Source organism: Dasypus novemcinctus, chromosome 1 (genome assembly GCF_030445035.2).
Source record: "Dasypus novemcinctus isolate mDasNov1 chromosome 1, mDasNov1.1.hap2, whole genome shotgun sequence".
Classification (NCBI taxonomy): Eukaryota; Metazoa; Chordata; class Mammalia; order Cingulata; family Dasypodidae; genus Dasypus; species Dasypus novemcinctus.
This window is the reverse complement of record NC_080673.1, coordinates 92,326,733-92,342,524: the sequence shown is the minus strand read 5'-3', so window position 1 is coordinate 92,342,524 and position 15,792 is coordinate 92,326,733. Positions and strand designations below refer to the sequence as shown.

The 15,792-nt window shown below is 41.3% G+C and overlaps 1 protein-coding gene across 4 annotated transcripts in view; it reads left to right on the top strand.

The window, feature by feature from the left end:
• The first annotated feature begins 5,096 nt into the window (after positions 1-5,096).
• SGMS2 (sphingomyelin synthase 2) overlaps positions 5,097-15,792 on the top strand; it is an 89,681-nt gene continuing 78,985 nt past the window's right edge. For 3 of the 4 annotated variants that reach the window (XM_058294412.2, XM_058294409.2, XM_058294419.2), the window contains exon 1: positions 5,811-6,056. The gene's annotated coding sequence lies outside the window, so the exon portion shown is untranslated. Of the gene's footprint in view, positions 5,598-5,810; positions 6,057-15,792 lie in introns of those variants that run through there. The other variant, XM_058294433.1, reaches the window with a different exon arrangement.

The window sequence follows — 15,792 nt, the reverse complement described above, 5'->3', positions numbered from 1 at the left end:
CCAGTGCTCCTTGGTCCTGGGCTCCTCTGTCACATGGCAAGGCATATGGTGGCCTCTCCTGGCCTCGCCCTTCTCTTCCAGATTCTGTTGATGTTCAGCTTCTGGCTGCTCCTTTTGACTTTCTATCTGTCTGAAGTTCCTTTGCTCATAAAAGAATCCACTGATAGGATTAAGATCCACCCTGATTTAAGTTGAGCTATGACTTAAATGAAATAGCCTCATCAAAGGTCCTATTTACAGTGGACTCACACCCACAGGAACGGGCCCAGCACACTAGTTTAAGAACATGTTTTTCTGGTGGTGGGGAGAGGGGAGTGGGTTATAGGGGAAACTTTTTTTTTTTTATGTTGTTTAATGTAACATTCCTTGTGATCTATTAACTTTAATTTCAAAAATTAAAATTAAAAATTAAAAAAAAAGAACATGTTTTTTCTGGGGCACATAGCTCCAAATTACCACAACGTGACACCACGTTATCCTGATTTTCTTCCTCTCTCTCTAATGGTGTATTCTCAATCTCATCTGCAGTTTTCAACTCTTTTACCTAACTATAATGCTGGTCTCTCTCTTAGACCTCTTCTCTTCTCACTCTGTACTCTCCAGGCCATCTCATCTTCTCCTATCCTATGGCTTGCATTGTTATCCGTATGCTGAATGTTCTCAATTTTCTAGTCCTTGCCTCTCTTCTGACTTCAAGACCACTATATCTGACATATCCATTTATATTTCTTGCATCTGAAAACTCATCATATTTATTTATTTATTTATTAAAGATTTATTTTTATTTTTATTTAATTCCCCTCCTCTCCCCCAGTTGTCTGTTTTCTGTGTCTTTTTGCTGCGTCTTGTTTCTCTGTCCGCTTCTGTTGTCATCAGCGGCACGGGAAGTGTGGGCGGCGCCATTCCTCGGCAGGTTGCTCCCTCCTTCGCGCTGGGCCGCTCTCCTAATGGGTGCACTCCTTGCGCGTGGGGCTCCCCTACGCGGGGGACACCCCTGTGTAGCAGGGCACTCCTTGCGCGCATCAGCACTGCGCATGGGCCAGCTCCACACGGGTCAAGGAGGCCCGGAGCTTGAACGGCGGACCTCCCATGTGGTAGACGGACACCCTAACCCCTGGGCCAAAGTCCGTTTCCCTCATCATATTTAAACACAGCTCATCATCTTTTCCCACAAACCTGCTCCTATCACAGCATTCTGTGTTGTGTAAAGGTGCCACCATTGACCCAGGGCTGAAGGAAAAGACAGGTAGAAGTCATCTTTGACTCCATCCCCACATCCAAATGAATCCGAAAATTTTATCCATCACACTTCAAATCTGCTCCATTTCCTCCATTCCTATCACCAGTCTCCTAATGCAGACCACTGTCATTTTTTCACCTGGACTGCTGCAAACCTGCTCATTGCTTTCCCTATACTACTGCCCCAACCTCCTCAAGTCTAGAAGTAAATGGACAACAATGTTAATAAAATGTGGCACATAGTTCCTTTCACTTGTTTTTCTAATACCCAGAATACTCTTATTTAATATAGAACATTTGTAAACACAGTATAATAGATATCAATGATAAAGATAATCCAATGGATTTAATTAATAAGAAAATATTCTACTAAAATGCTCCCAAAATAAAAATTAGGCTACAAGATTTCGAAGAGACTAAATTCAATACCTACACACACACACACACACACTTTTTTTGGCATACCATGGAGCCATTAATGATTGTGAGGAAAGGGCATATGATACAGTGCTAAATTTAAAAAAAGACCAGGTTAAGAATCATATGTATGGAGTTGTTAAAATTTTCTCTAATACAAATCTGAGGAGAAAGTATAATAGTAGTTATACTTTTTTCTTCTTTTTCCAATTGTTCTATAATCTGGTAATACTGTTTTATCATATTTTTATTTATTTTTCTTTTTTGCATATTTTTAATAAACTTTAAAATGAAAATGTTTTAAAAACTAAAAATGAGGAATATTGACAAATCAGAAGTTTCAACAACTGAGATGCAATTTGAAGGAATGGTGGTCAAAAACATAAACTTGATTAAGAGACAGTCTTAATTTTATATGCCTCACTATGCCACTGCTTTGAGTGTGATCTTGAATAAGTGACTTAAAATCTCTTACTTTTAATTTCCTCATATGTAGAGGAGGACATTGAGAGTACCCACCTCAGAAGCTGATGGAAGTATTCAATAAGATAATAAAGGTAAAGCAATTTGCATAGTCCCTTTGTATATAATATGTACTCAATAAGTGGTAGATATTTGCTCTTTGGGATAGACCTGGTACACAGACTCTCTGAAAACCAAAGTCCAGAGGGTAAGCTATGCAAACTCAGTCTCTAAATTGCTATTGTCTCCCCAACTAGACATTAAGATCTCTAGTTTGTATTACAGACTTTTAAGTTCTAGTATGGCTTATGTAGTTTTTTGTTACAAAAGTAATCACACCCACTGGAAAATAGTCCAAGACTACAGTAATGTGGAGAAAACAAAATCTCCTCCTCATACTTTTCCCTCCTATTTTGGGGGTGGTGGTGGTGTTTGTTTCACAAAAACCGTATTATTATATATATTTTGTGTATATGCATGCTGCTTCTATTTTTTATTTAACATGGTCATTTTTCTAAGTCAGAGCCTATGGATCTATTTTATTCTTTTTTTATTTGCCACATTGTATCCCATAACATCAAGGTACTTCACAACTGGTTTACTCTTTAAGGTTTGTTCATTTGTTCACACATTTATTTTTTTAAATATATTTTTTGTTTATTTTTAAATGATACATGGATTACACAAAACATTCATTTATTTTTTCACTCACTCAATAATTACATGCCAGACACTATGGCATACTGTTCAGCCACTATGCTGGATCCTGGAGAAATTAAAGCTGCAATAAACACCCTCATGCAAAATAAAACAAAACAAAAAATGACCTTTCCCAATTGCTATATTTAGAATGTGCACATGGTGATTCTTAGATAAACATCTGTGGCACAAGATAGGAGCTCAAAAAATAATTATTGGTTGAGTGAATGACAGGTAAATTCAGAGCAGGAGTTATTATAAGAGGAGATAAGTACTGTAAATACATACTCTTTTTCCTACATTAATCAGTATGTTTTATCAAAGAAATGTCTGTGGGTGATTTATAGAATGTACTGGTTTACCTGTTATACCTGCCAGCTCTTTCTCTCCCTTAGAACATTTAGCATCACTAGTTTTGGAAGGTGATGAACCACGGACTTAATAAACTTTGATACATTGTTAAGAACAATAAGGTGCAATTAAAAAGAAAGAAATCACCTCTTTCTGAGATGGATAAATTGCTATTTTTTAAAAAAGATTTTTAAAATTTACTTATTTCTCCCACCCCCTCATTGTTTGAACTTGCTGTGTGCTGTATCTTTAGGAGGGACCGGGAAATGAACACAGGATGATGTGGGAGGGAGGCACTTAATCAATTTGAGCCACCTAGTTTCCTGCTTTGTTGTGTCTCTCATTGTTTTCACTTCTTGGGTCTCTTGTTGTATCATCCTGTTATGTCAGCTTGCCGTGCCTACCCATCATGCTAGCTCACTGTCTTCTTTAGGAGGCACCAGAACCCAACCACAGACCTCCCATGTGGTAGGCGCCTCCCACTATTTTTCAGTAAGGAAAAAAAGATGAATAATTTGTTTACTCATATGTTGACAATTTACTTTAGAATGGGAAAACTTCATGCAATTCAGTCATAATTATACTATTATATTTACTTGGGGATATTGAAGCAGTTTACTAAAATGACCTAAGTATTTATTTCACAATATTTAAATGAAGGCACAATAATAACCACAAATTCAAAACTACCCATTAAAAAGTCTTCTTGACAGACAGAGGCTTTCTTATGATGATGCTAGAGGATTTACATCTGCAACAATGCCCAAAGGACTGCAGGCTATGTATGTTTGGAGTTTTTAAAAACTTCATTCACGCACACAGGCCAAAAAGCCTGTATCATCATTTTTTTGAGAACTGTAGAAAATTTTCTCCATACATACCACCATAATGTCCAAATACTTGGGTCTTGATATTGGGAGCAGGAGGATATTAACCCAAACTTGTCTGTGGCTACACATTTCAATCTAGTCCCTCTATTTTACCAATTGTCAAAACAACCCTGCTTCTCTAATAGATCCGTGATTGTCTATAAAATATCTGCTGGTTTGAATTTCCATTTGCTTTGACTGCATCCTAGCAAACCAATCCATTTGCTATTGCCTTCTGGGCAAAATGCCTGGGCTTTGTAAAATTGAAAACGAACTACATATTGAAAAGGAAAAATAAACCCAAGGAAAATAAAATTCAATTGTTGGTGCTCTCTTCTGGGTTTTTTCCTTTCTATAGCTTCAACTGAGTGTATTTTTCACAACAATGATGTTAAGTCTTTGCTTAATTTCAGGAACGTTTTCATCTGAGGGAAGTTTCTGCATTGTGACAACATCCTACAGTTGCCAGTCCGGGGCTGCCTTGCATGTTCTTTCAACAGTGCGTTTAATAACCACATACTAAAGATTGTTTACCGACATTGTACCTGTACTAAGCACCTAGAGATACCTCGGATGATTTTTGTTGGTTACATGTAAGCACTCCTAAACCAAAGCAAATCCTAAACATAATTACCCTGTCCGGAAGTAGAAATTAACATAAAAACATTTCTGTCCATGAAATTCAATAAAGATCTGGCCAAATTCCCTCTGATTGGTCATCCAGTTAAAAGCTCTGAGAACACCATCGTTTACTTTGAAAACTGCCCAGCAGGTGTATGAATGGCAACTCCAGCAAAATGTAGAGCTCTCACCATTTTAAGACGATAATACCTCTTCTAAAACAAAACTACCAGTTCGTCAAAACAAACAAACAAACAGCAAAAACACGCCCACTTTGTGCCATAAATGCTGCGGAAAGGCGCCGTGTTCAGCCGAGCAGGGAACCTCTCTTTCACTGTTTATTTTGGTTACGGTTTCGTATCCTAAATGAGAAACAAATCAATGAACAGGACCAATGACACGGTGGTAAGTCACCGAAGGGAAAATATTATTAGCTTCATTAGCTGGGAGCACACTTCCAGCCCACACCTAGCGCTGCCACCGAGCGGGCTGATGACTAAGCCTGCCAGGCAACGGTGTGAGGTTTGGGAACACGCTTCTTTGACCCAGGCGCGGGCAACAACCTTTAAATAAGCCCCGGTGCCCCCGAGTCCCCTCACTTCGCAGTCAGGAAGCAGTTATGAACCAGGCGTGGTGCGGGGGTGGGGGAATCCCTTCCTGGCCCTACCCCTGAAACTTGCTGGGAGTGGCACCCTAAGAACTTTTCCAGATTGATCTCTGCCACCGCTCCGGGAGGTCTGCGGCGGGGCCTTTCCGCGCAGAGCCAACTCTTCCTGACGGCCAAGCCCCTCCCTCCCTGCACCTTTACAGTCTGGAAGAGGGAGGGTCGGCTGGGGATTTCTTCTTAAGAAGTCGCACCGGTTTTTCGAGCTCCGCTCTGCGCCAGGAGGGCCACCGCGGCTGGAGCGGCCGCTGCCTCCGCCGTCCCCCGGCGGGCGGGTGAGTCAGTGTTTGCAAACGGAGTGGGCGGGCGGGCGCGGGAGAATGAATGATGTCAGAGCGCGCAGGGCCCGGCGGCGCGCGGCGGCGGGGAGAGCGGGCGCGGGGCCGCGGCCAGCACCGAGCGCCGCGCCGCGGGCCGGGCGCGCGGGGAGACCCCGCCCTCGGCGCGCGCGGTGCCGCCCTCGGCCCCGCGAGCCCGCCCGCGCAGCAGCGCCGCCGAGTGCGGGCCTCGGGGGCGGCGGCCGCGGGAGGGACGCGGAGAGGCGCTTCCCTTCGCGGGGCCGCGGCGCGAGGCGGGGAGACCCGGAGGAAACTTTCTGGCGGCTTCGGCCCGGGGCTACGGACGCCCGGAGCTGGCCGCGGCCGCTGCGGCACCGCGCTCCGTCCCTCCGTAGATCCTCCTCCAGGGAGCAAGTGCCTTCGGCTGAGAGAGTCTGGAGCCGCGGCTGAGAGCGGGTGAGCGGCGCCCGGGGAGGGGGAGGAGGGTGGGCTGAGAAGCGGCGCGCGCCGGGCAGCGAGGGGAGGGGGAGACGGAGGATTAAGTAACCGGGACGTGGCTCTAATTCTGCGGCCGCCCCCGCCCCCCACGCCGGGCATCCTTCCTTAGATTTTGTTTGGAGAGGAGGGATGTGTGGCTTATAGTCATTGCTCTGAGCATTGCGCTCATTTATTTGCTCCCATTTCGGGTAACTTGGTCCTGGTGTTGAATGGGCACAGGTAAACCGTGGCTTGTCCAGAGCCACTCAGGAGGTCGGGGCTGAAGTCCAGGTGGTGGAGGAGGGAGGGACTGTCCATTTTCTTCCTTGAGATGATGTGTGAGCAGGAATAGCCCAGCTCTGGGCTGCCCACCCTGAAATCTGTCAACATTTGGCTTTCCAGAGCAGGTCCCCTCGAGGAATGAGAGACTTGGCTTCTTAGCGCGAATGTGGACCCCTGTCGGGGTTTGCGGAATATGGATAGTCGTTGATAACGTGCGGTTACGTCTCGAAACAACTCAAATGTTATGTCCTGTATTCTCTTGTTTTTATTAATCATGGCTATACTTCTGTTTCAAGTCCTTCGTGACCTTAAAATCCTTTTGACATGTATTTTAAATTTTGAGGATTCAACTGTTCAGTGTCTCTGTGTTGAGCGTCGATTTTGAATCTACACTTAAACTTTTCAAATCCTTGGTTTTTCTCCTAGTCTCATTAATAACTGTAGGTCCTCAGACACATTACTAAAACACTTAAGTATTTCGGCGGCACAAAGGAGACCTCAACAAATTGTACCTGTTTATTATATGAATAGTAGTAAATTCCAACTGGCTTACGAAATAATCAACTAATTTCTTACTTTTACTGGTGGGATGGGTTTTAGCATGGGAAGTTCATGTGAGGAATATCTTTTGGCAAGTTCTTTGTGAAATGATATCTTCAGGAAGTTAAACGTTTCAGGGTGGATACCTGACAGGTTTGTGGGTTCCAGCCTGTTTGGGAACTGCCACAGTGAATAGGAACTGCCACGCATTGTTTAAACAACCTCAGAACAGTGGCTGCAAGTGGAAAAGCCTGGAGGAAGAATGGAAGTGTGGAAGGCTCACTAACTTTACAGTTAGTGGGGTTTTTTTTCACCTTTTTTAGAGAAGCAGTGTAAAATTTTCCTTGGTGTGCTGATATTTAACTTCACAATAGTCTTCAGGGTGAAGTTTTTGTGTTGTTTTTTTTTTTTTTTGCTAGTTAATATTTAATAGGGATTCTTTAGTTTCATTTTTAAATAAAGCTGGTTGACTTATGAACCTGGAGGAAAACCCTTAGACACCTTTGAATTGCTTCTTTTTCTCCATTTCTTTTCTTGTAGAACCTCACCAAAGCCATAGGAAATGTTTAGAAGGATCTTAAGCATTTTCTCAAGAGTTGTTGAAAACACTTGGTCCTACCATATTTATGACAATTTTTAGGGTCTGAATTCATGGGAGTTATCTTTTTTTTTTTCACGCACAATGTGGTGAAGAGATCTTGAGCATCAGAACCAGAGACATGAGGCCATGTAGGCTGGGTAACTTATTAGCAGTATTACTTGGGGAGCAAATTACTTAAACTCTCTTGGGATTTTTGTGGGATATTAAACATGATATTTTAAAGCACCTAGCCCATAGTATAGGGGAAAATAGTAATATCTTGTGTCTATTAAAGTAGATAATGGGAAAATGAGAACTTTTCATTTCTTTAAAAAGAAATGATACTTTGAGGCGAGATGTTTGTGCCTTTTTTTGTTTTTAAAGGAACAATTATTGTGAATTTTAGACTGTTTTAGACTTCAGTAGCCTACCCGCCATTACCTAATTATCTTATGAGGGACTTGGAGCCTCTATCCCAAACTACGATCAGGCATTTATTCATTCATTTGGTGAACATTTAGTGAGCAACTACTATATACCAGCCAGTGTGCTTGCTCCAGCAATACTGAGATGAAGGAGACAATAACTATCCTTGAGGCATACAGTTTTGTAGAGTGAGCTTTGATTATGATGAAAAAAGGAAAAATAACAAACAAAAAGGGGCAGGAAGCACAGGAGTGGGAAAGGGCTAGGGAGTTTGGGCAGAAACAAGAAGTGGTTGGGCTTTCTCCCACTGATAATGGCTAAACATTCCAGAGCAAGCTTGTTTAATCAAAATCTAAATGATCAATTCAGCTCAACCAAGATTTATTGCTGTGAGCAAGGTACTATAGTAGATTTTTAAAAGAAGTGTTGTGCGTGAGTATTCCAATTGATTTTCTCCCATATTGTAAGTAGTGTGTTAAACTTTAGAAATTTTAAAAGTACAGGTAAAACAATGCAGAAAACCACTAAATATTGTATCTCATTCTTTTTCACCTCATGCCCATAGAACAAAAAGAATTCACATGTATTAAGATTACTATGGGCTAGGCAATGTGCCATTTGCTTTATACACAGAATCTCTAGTAATTACTCCAACTTGTGAAGTAGGTACTGTTACCCACTTTTTACTAAGGAGGAAACTGATTTAGAGAAATTAAGTTACTTTCTTAAAGTTGCACAGCTAGAAAGTTACTCTTTACAAAACTGTTCATCCACTATTTACTATTTTCTAACTTTTTTTCACCCAACTGTATGTAGGATGGACCTCTCTCCATCACTAAAATGCTCTTATACAGCTTCTTTTTAAGTTTTTATCATATGAATGTATCTTCACAACAAAGCCCCTGTTGCTAGACACTTTGTTTCCAGTATTCACTATTTTAAATAACTGCGTTAAATATCCATTTAGCTGTATCTGTGTTCACATACATGATTATTTTAGTAATTTTACGTTTTAAAAGGTGAAATATGATGTTTAATTTTGTAGCCTTTGATTTTTTTACGATAACCAGAACTAGAAAACTTTCTCTTTTCTCTTTAATTAAAAATGGGGAAAAAAAATTTTTTTGCGATAACAGGAATTTAAACCAGGACCTTGTACATGGAAAGCAGGCACTCAACCACTGAGCTACCTCCACTTCCCAATGAAAGTTGGTTCTTTTCATTTGTTTGTTTTGTTTTTAGGAGGTACCAGGGATTGAAATTGGGACCTCGAAAAATCCAAGAGTTTTAATTTCTATCTTCCTGTCGTATTTCTTCTAAGATTCAAGTGATAGTATCACCTTTTTGTGTAAACTGCCCAGTATGTCAGTAGCTCCTTATGCAGAGAATTTATCAGATGGAAATGAAATTTACAGGCTTTCTTACAATACTGTTTTTTTTTGTGTTATTGTCAATAGCCAAAAATCTGAACTTATTTCTTGGAGAACTATAGCAGAATAGAACATTGCTAATTTTGTCAAGCACCTCTCTAAAATAAATTCTGCTTTTACAGTTTGCTTCCTTAGTACACAGATAGACAAGTTAAAGACTTTCCAGTGTTGCATTTAACAGATTTAGAATAAGCTCATCACTTTTAAAGTAGTCACCTTTTTAAAACTTTACATATTTGTTGTTTGAGCTCATGAAAAGTTTGATCTCTTAAAAATTACCGTTTTTGCTAAGACATTTTGGGGTTGGTTTAATGTAAATGCAAGAAATTTCCATTAGCTAATATTCATTTTAATTACAAAATATTTCTTCATTTAACTTTCTCATGTTTTACTATACCATAACTTCTTTGATATTTTGAGTCAATATTGATTTAGCCTTAGTTTATATTTCCATTTTCAATGCTACTTAATTTATTCTTAAGGTTTTTGATAAAGGATGTTGGAATATGTATGGTGTTAAATTCACCTCTTCACAGAAACCTAAATCAGTTCAATTAATTTCCATAATGACTTCTAATTCAAAATAGAATTTAAAGAAACAGCTGATAGAATTAAGGGTAAATAGGATAATGTGTTATTTGCTGATTTGTTTTCCCTACTACCAAATCCTTATTTTTTGGTTTGATTACAACAGTTTTATTACACAGCCTTACAATTTTGTGTCTTAGATTGGTAGTGTCACTCAAGTTTCAGACCAAACTTCTGCAAAATTTTAGCTGTTTTTTTTTAAGAAGCATTAACTGAAGTGAGTCTTTTATATGTAAATCTTTTCTTTAAAAATACTCTGTTTGTACAATTAAAAAAAAAAAAAGAAAAGCCACATACTACCACATACTAAAATTCTTAAAGAGGAATGGATGAGAGGAGATGAAAGGTAATAAATTCAAGACCGGAGAGGCAAAGACGACTTTTTTTAAAAGTCAGGGCAAGTGAAAGACTCTGAAAGAGCTCTTCAGGGAAATGCCACTGCTTAGCCTGGTAGTGCCTGAAATATCCTTTGTAGTGACAAATTTTGATTGTGGAAAGACGAAAGCCTAGATATCAGGGCCAGCCTCAGGCAAAATTGAGAAAGAGCTGAAATATTCATCCGGACGCCCCACCTCCAAGTGTATCTGGCAATACTTGTCTATACCAAGGGGTTCAATGCATAGCTGAATAAATACAAATTATTAATTTAAAATCCTATAACCAGAGCCATATATTTATGGATAATTGGGGGATGCGAACCTATCACTGAGCTTCAGTGCCTCCCTTCATTAAAATGATTAGAAATGCAAAATGCATGATCAGAATTAAGCTTTAAAAACTTTTCCACCAATTGAAGAGGTAGAAGGAAAGGACAGCCCTGGAGGTGGGAAACAACTGCAGAAAGAAAGATGGACTGTGCGAAAGGCAACTTTTGTGTTCCTGGGAGGGCTGTGCCGGAGACCTGCTGGTCACTGGCTCCTCTGGTTGGGGCTGGTTGGGGCCAGGGCTGTGCGATCCTGGAGGGCCTGGCCTGGCCAGGGCGAAGGTGTGTGTCAGGGGCCGTTCAGGGCTGCTCTGCACAGCGGTCATCAGGGAAGCTGCCTTGTAACATCTGTGGTTGTTTGATCTTTTTTTGTGGACCCCAGAAATTGTTCTTAAGCCAATGCATTCCTGTGGGTGTGAACCTATTGGAGGTGCGACCTTCTTTTTTTTTTTTTTCTTTCGCTTTTTTTTGTGGGGGACCTTCCTTTTGATTAGATCGTTTCAGTAGGGTGTGACCCACAGCAGGTCTTAATCTTCTTACTGGAGTCCTTTATAAATGGAATAAATATACAGAGAAAGGAGGCCACAGAGCTAGAGAGGAACCCATAGAAGCTGAAAGAGAAGGCCAGAGAACAAGAAGCTGAAATCATCAGAACCTGGGAGAGAGGAAACAAGAAGTTGATTGCCCAGAGCTGCTAGCTTAGGGAGAAAGCATCTCCTGATGAGGCCATGATGTGGAAATTTTCACAGTCTCAGAATTGTAAGCTTGTAAGTTAGTAGATCCCCATTGTAAAAGCCAGTCCATTTCTGGTATATTGCTTGGGCAGCCTTTAGCAAACTAAAACAACAGCCATACACATACCACCTAGAAGGGTTGAGGCTTCATTGAAACCTCACCTGAGAATTAATTAGACTGCCCTAACACCTAGAGAAAATGTGCAGGAATGATGTTTTATTTAGAGGTAGGGAAGAGGGGTGAAGAAAGCATAAGTGGTTTTGGTTCACAGACCATGTAACAGAGACACAACTCTTTGGAGTACAGCAGAGCTTTATCTTTAGAACACAGCCCAAGGAGGGAAGAGAGTGCTTCTAGGGAAACGCCCATAGTAGTAGCTGAATGTGAAGCTAAGCCTTTGAAACAGAGGCGAATGATTAAGTTGGTTCTCCAAGCTTTACCACTCACAGCAGCTGGAGTCCATGCAGTAATCAAGTTTTGGTTAAATAATGGCAAATTCTATGAGACATGTGCTAGTGAAATTGAAATGGAATGATATCTTCATCTACCAAGAGTCCTGCAAAATAGAAATGATCTCTGCTAAGGAGATGCAGAAACATTTCCAATGGTTAATGTACCTGAGGCCACAGAGCTGGTGGGAAGTGGAACAGGGATATGAAACCAGGACCAGTGATTCTAATGTCCATGCATTAGAATATCCCTCATTGCTTTCTGTAATCTCCACTAGCATCCATGACATGTCAGATTTTTTCAGATACCCTTTGATACAGGATTGTATATCTACCACCCCATCTCCTGGAATGTTTCTCTTGTCTTTGCTGCCTTAAGGTCATGAAGTAATTAAGAGGTGAACCCCAGGAGGCTTACACTGACTTGGATTTGAGTCCTAGCACCACCACTCACCACTAGTAAACTTGAGCAACTTATTCAGATGAACCTCCATTTCCTGGCTGTAAAATGGGAATGAAATGGTATCTACTTCCGAAGGTTCCCCTACCGATTATATGCCTTTATGTGTAAAACATTGAGAGTAATGCCTGCATGGTAAATACTCTGGCTCACCTATCTTTTTTTGTTTTCCCCATATGAATTGCATGCAGCTCTAACCTTTGAAGCAAAAGTTTCAACCCTGTTACCTCAAACATCAAATCCTTTTTGGATAAAGGCGGGGTGTTTCTCTTGTTGTGGAATATTCATTTGTCACATCTTGACTGTGCCAGCAGGGTCTGGATCCTATCTTCAGCCCCCCAGCCTTCCACCCCCACTACCCCCACCCCCATATCTTTTCTGGGGTTAAAAGAAGACGATTGGAGTTAGTTGCACACTGCTGTTGAATTCGAGAGCTTTCATAAGAAGTATATCATATCAGCTGTGCAGGCTGGAAAGCTTTCAAGGCTGCAATGCCAATATGCCTGCACTCCCAGCGGACACTGGCAGCATTGGTCTAGCACAATTGGTACTGTCCCTCACAGAGTTCAGCCTTCTGGGGAGTACTGTACCATGAACACCACTGTCCCAGAAAATGCTAGAGGATGTTAAGAATCACAGACCCTACTGTCCCCACCAGTGCGATGCATCCTTCTTTAGGAGGCCCTGGGATGGTTTATTTAACACAGATGCTGCTGTCTTCTGAGATTGCATTTGTTCAGGGAGTTGCTTAACTATCCAGTTATTACTATCACATTAGTTCTTACCAAATGTTAATAATAAAAAAGAACATTATTATCATAAATATAATGCTGTATACCAGTTCTTGAAGAATGTCCATTGAATATATGTGTGTGTGTATTTAAATGTTTCTCTACTGCGTTAGTGTTGAAGAACTACGCTGCCTTGAAATACAACATGGTTGGCAAGTTATAAACAGCAGGAACATTTACAATTTTATTTAGCAACTACTTAAAGTACTCACTAGTATATAAGGCTTTGTTCTAAGTCCTGAGAAATAGCACTGTTATTCCCTAAAACACTTTGGAGGTAGATATTATTATCCCCCTTGAGATACAGGTAAAGTCATTTACGCAAGGTTAGACGGTAAATGGCAGAATTAGGATTTGAAAGCAGGCGGTCTGGCTGCGGAGCCATTGTACTGTTGACTGTGGAATCTAGCCTCTAGCTTAGTGTTGGTCCTTATTTGTGTCCTTGCACACATAATTTTGTCAAAGGAAAAGTTGCACCTGTGCAAACATCCTCTCAACTCCTTATGATTCACCATGTGAGGATTGCAGCTAGGTCCTATGTTTTCATTATCACTACTGAATGACACTGATGGTTAAGTTTCAATATGGTATTATTGGTACCACACTAGTGCAAAATAATAGGGAAAACTTTGGGAGGGTGGGCAGCAAAGAGGAACTCTGTACTTTCTGCATGATTTTTCTGTAAACCTACAATTGTTCTAGTAGTAAGTAAGCTGCCACCTCCAGGCAGAAGTTCACACTGAGAGCCACAGGCCACTGTGACTGTTTGTGGACTACTATCTGGCCACAGCGACCCCAAACTGAACTGCCTCCTCACAATATTGTGTACTTCCACGGTTGTCTCGTGGATGGTCTCTCTGATGCCACTCCTGCATTCAGAGTGCCCAGACCCAGGCCAGATACTCCCCCCACAGTGGAAGTCTTTCACTTTGCTAATGTCTCCAGAAACACCATCTCCTGCCACCTGAAGGTGACCTGCTGTCTAAGCCCCAGACCAACGAAACAAAGCCTGTTCTTTCAGCAAGCCCTCCAGGAGCTGGTCCCCAGTAGAACGCACTGTTGACATCTGTGGGTGCTGCGATAACGGGTGGCTGCAGGACTCTAGACCGTTCCCCGAGGCTGCCCTCATTTCTGCCAGCCAGAGGCAGAAATCTGCTTCCTGCAACCTCAGACATGTGGCAGAAGATGTCACCGTGAGGCTACTGCTCTTCCTGGGTGAGGCTGCTGACCCCAGCACGTGGGGTTGGACCTCTTCTGTTGACACCTCCACAGCCTTGGGCACAGGCCTGGCCGTGCTGGTAGATCTGACTTTGACTGGGTCTGGCCAGAGGCGTCATGTTGCTGCCCACACTGGTGTGCCCAGTGTCTGCTTCCCAATGAAAGAAAGAAAAAAGTAAAGGGGGGAAAACACAAAGCTTCTGAGTATGAATCAATAGTACTATAATTATAGTATTAACTGTAGTCCGCAGTTTACATTAGGGTTAACTCTTTTGTGTTGTATAGTTCTATGGCTTTTAAAACAAATTTTTCTTCTGGTAACATGTACAAACTAAAATTTTCCATTTTTAACCATTTTTGAGTCTACAGTTCAGTGGGTTAATGACCTTTATAGCATTGTGCTACCATAACCACCATCAATTACTAAAACTTTTCCAATGAAGTATCAAGTTCTATTCCGAACCCCTACCCCTGCTTCTGGCCAGCTCTGATTTTATTTTATTTTTTTGCATTAATACTACATTTTAAAAATTATATCAGTGTTACAGATTACTCAGTTAACACAAGATAGCCAAAGTAACAATAAATCCGTTTTTTTCAGTGCTCACCCATTATTTTTGTTCAGTCCTCAGTCTTGAGGGATTTGGGGTGATGTCTGCTCTGACTGCTTCAGGCTGAGAAGGGATGTAGATACTATGGGGCAGAGGAAGGGAATTGTTTTGCTTGCAGTTGAAGAGACTCCTTGCTTTGCAGCTGGAACTGGTCCATCATCATCCTTTGGTTGTCAGAGCAGGCCCCAAGAACTGGAGAATGGGAGTTGGTCACATTCCTGCCATATTTCAGAGCTCAACCTGCATAGGAAAAATCCGAAGCCTTCAGGTCTCTGAAAAATAAACTTAAGTAAATTGAAAATTGTAGGTTCAAATAAAAAAAATAGAAGAATCATGATCAGGGGGACTTATAAATAAGTATAACTGTATTAGATGGAGAAATAGGTTTTCATATCTTCCCAGATAGCCCTGCCGAAGGGGTGTTGACTTCACAAGGCTGTGCCTTGCCTCTGGTGTCCAGGCGTCCCCAGAGCCCTCGGGAGCACTTTTGTTTGAGGCTTTGTTTACTGTGGCAGTTTGTGAAATCTGCCTGAGACCTGAATAAGCGTAATCTCCAGAATGACCTCCCCCCCCCCAACTCTCTATGAAATCTCTTAGCCATAAAAACTGTTTTATTTAATATTTTCCCCTTTTGATCAAGGTTTTTCTCCAAGTGTGTGGCTGTTTAACACTTGGTAATAGTCCCTTCCAGTCCTGCTTTTGAGCCTGGGAATGCAGGAGCTATGAATTTTCCCATTCCCTGAGAATGCACTCAGCTCAGTAAGAAGCGCAGCATTCTCATGCCTGCTATTCTCAATATATTTGTGTTTTTTTAGCTTTAGGGTTGTCACCTATTATAATTTAAAATAGTTAAAAATCTTTATTTTAGGAGAGTAGCTTGTACACTTGAGTTGTCTTTAACT